A 3,584-nucleotide genomic window follows, 5' to 3' on the forward strand; every position below is an offset into this window, starting at 1 on the left:
TGATCGTTTGAAGGCGAGCTTTATGAGTGATCGTGAAACGATGGACTCACCTGTATTCACGAATGGGGCGAGAAGAGGGGTGAGTAGTGCGCTTCTCCTCTCCCACTCTGTCCATCTTGGAAGAACCTTCTTAGTCGAGGTCAAATTGTGGCAATGCGTAAATGTACCGTCTTTGTTTTTGTATCGTTCGTGGTCCGGAAACAATGCACTTATAGAAGTTTCGTAACTTTCAAAATCAATAAAAATTGTTAGAATACCTGTAGAGTAAGAATAAAATGAAATGTTTTTAGTCTTATCGAGCAGCCTTTCCTGTAACATTTTCGACCACGTATTCCAGGTCCGCTTCGTTATAAATACAATGGTGATAAATAACATAAAATAAGAATTATTTGGGAAGAATATTGACGAATGTGTGTACATTGAACAAAATAAAAATATGTAGTTATATGTGTAAAATATTGTAGTAGGAATAGATATAGAAATATACAATCTTATTTTGAGGTTATTGTTACTGTAGCAAAATTTGCAATGTACACTACTGGAAATATTTATTGCATTAGCCACAAATTTACTTAATTACAGCTGATCCGACAATCCCGAATATTCGGAATGGGGCGAGTACGAGACTCGAATCTAAAGCGGGATCCTGAATGTAAAGCCCCTCACGATCAGTTCTCCCGAGTCATTCGTGTATAATCGGAATATCTCGGTTTTCTTCGCACGACACGGTTTGTCGAAGCTGTTTACGCGTTTTGACTGTTTCGAGGTATTTCAATATTTTTGCTGCTTAAATATTTCATGAAACAGAAAAAATTTGATTCGTTGAAATACATTTTAACAGACGTTGTAGACGTTTCAGACAAAAAAATAATACATCCTACTAATCTGTCAATTTTTTTATAGGACATAACATAAATGAAATTTATTTTATACATATTTTTTACAGTTTTTTTTCGTAAATTCCAATCGATCGAACTGAAATGTTGGCATTCAATATAATTTTATCTAAAAGAATGTAAAAGTTGTTTATAATCGGCTTAATTGTAAGATATATATTCAAAGAATGGGGAGTATAAAACTTTGTTATGTCTTTTTACCATAATTGTTGCCATTCTTTTCGATGCATTGCTTTATATCACTAAAACTTTAAAATTGATGATCTTGTTAAGCAATCAAGAACTTGGGCTTTTTGTAAACGAAGTTTTTTTACTACTTTCATTATATGAACGGACAAATTATTGTGCTAAAATATGCAATTACTGTTAATAGTTCTTGTAACGTTGTGGCATATCTACTTATTTGTATACTACTTTATTTGAATTATTTTATATAATTCCTGAAATATTTTTCTTTTCTCTCATTTTTAAAGATCAGATTACTATCTCATTTATTGTATTAGTTTTAGTACGAAAATATGAAGTGTGTATGTGTGTCTATAAATTAAATAAATTAACAGCATAGTTGATAACATTAATAGTTATGATTTATGCAAAATGGGTATTACACATACATTTGCAGTGTATTTTCAAATTCTCTCTATATATATATATACGTGTATTAAAAATACACTTAAAGTAACCTTATCTCAAGTAGCTTTACCTCTAATTAAATTGTTTGATCAATTGTTTGCAGTAATCCTCAGAACATCAATAAGGAAATTAGTGTAAAGCGACGAAAGAAAATATAATAAAATAAAATAAAAGTAGAGAGAGAAAGATTATTTAAGTTCATGGAATTGCTTTTGAGATTGAAATTCTATTAATTATGTGTGTAGGTGTGAGACTCGTCAAAAAAGTACTACTCGAGCACGTCTACTAGTCCGATAAAACACTTCAATGATCTTGTAGAAGTTTTTCTAGCTCCCTTCGTGTGATAGCATAAAGCACACCATATATTGTGGATAAATAATCAATGTTGTTATTGTATTGCAATTTTCAAATGACTATGAGAATTAAAAATCCTGCCGATTATGAAGTGCGATCCGTTGTACGTTTTCTGGGATAGAAAAGGGCTTTTATTGGTTAATTTTACATCTCAAGGGACAACGATAGATGCATATTGCCATACATTGCAGAAACTGCGTGGAGTCATCCAAAATACACGACACGGTCAATTGATTCATGATGTGCTTAATAATGTTCGACCTCCAATCACCCACAATATCAAAGATCTGCCTCGGCATTTTAAATGGGAGGTACTGGACCATTTTGCGTACACTTCAGACTTAACTCCAAGTGATTACAATTTTTTTCAAAATTGAAGGAATTTTTAAAAGGACGAGACTTTGTAGGAAATAATGATTTAAAGAATTACGTGGAATAATGGTCACGTGAACTTGAGGCAGGAGTGTACAACGACGATATAGAAAAACTTATTTCACGATATCATAAATGTATAAATAGAGCAGGTGATTATGGAAATTGATTATGAAAAATAGCTAAGTATGTATATTAAGATATTAATGAAAAAAAATTGTTGAAAATGCAATCGTATAGCTGTTATTTCAAAATAGTTATTACTTTCTGGATGATCCTCGTATAATGTTGAAACATAAATCAAACCTATATTATGCATAAGAACTTGTACGGTAAACCTATATTCAAACATACACTTTAGGGTTGGCTGAAAACGTTCTAGGGAGGAATGGTAGCGAATTTGTTCCTAGAATCGACCTTTCGTATCTCGAACTGGAACCTAGCCACGTGCGAACCGTCCGTCGAGAAAAGTGAAAGGAATACATTAAGAGTGAGCGCGTTTCGTGTTATAGGCGGTCGTTCGTGTTTAGCTTTGCTTCAAAGCGATACCACGCGCATATCGACGTAACAGTCACAAATGCAACCTAAAAACTTTTTATATTTTTTATATTTCTCATTGTATCTTCATGAGAGTATTATCAATGGATTAGCGAGAATCATTCGGTGAAAGTTAAACCAAACACAATCGTATTCCGATTATTTTTTATTGTAATTAGTTGAACATTTTTGTCGGAAAAATTTCATCAATTATCTGACAATACTCTCATGAAAATACAATGAGAAATATTAAAATTTTTTTAAGTTACATTAGTAGTGTCTCAACACACATTTAGATCACCATTTTAAAACCTGTAATATGAGGTCCGCTCGTTATTAGGCTCAATATTGGTGTATCTCGTTGATCCTCCTCGTTAAACAATTTGTATGAAGCTGTGCCTCACAATGACAGTTTTAAAATACTGGGTATTTAAATAATCTTTTTGTGTTGGTGACACAAAAATCGGCTCCGGTTGATCATTGGATAGTGGTTTGGAAAACAGTATTTCATGACCAAAATTTGAAATATCTTAATATCGATCTTTTTCAATTAAAATTGATTTTTTATGAGAAAATTCAATTATTTACGTGTCTGGTAACCTCCTGTCCGATTATTCTACGTAAAGAAAACAAAAAGAAAGCCGTTTTAACATTATTTTTATTACTAAATTATAACATTGAAGAATATAAATTTATAATTATTATAAGTCGTCTGTATCTAACTCCATGTCGTCTAAATGTTTAAGCATAGGTAATATATTTTCAATGTATCTATTGGAATCATCCTGATCA

The sequence above is a fragment of the Ptiloglossa arizonensis genome, chromosome 4 (genome assembly GCF_051014685.1).
Source record: "Ptiloglossa arizonensis isolate GNS036 chromosome 4, iyPtiAriz1_principal, whole genome shotgun sequence".
Taxonomy (NCBI): Eukaryota; Metazoa; Arthropoda; class Insecta; order Hymenoptera; family Colletidae; genus Ptiloglossa; species Ptiloglossa arizonensis.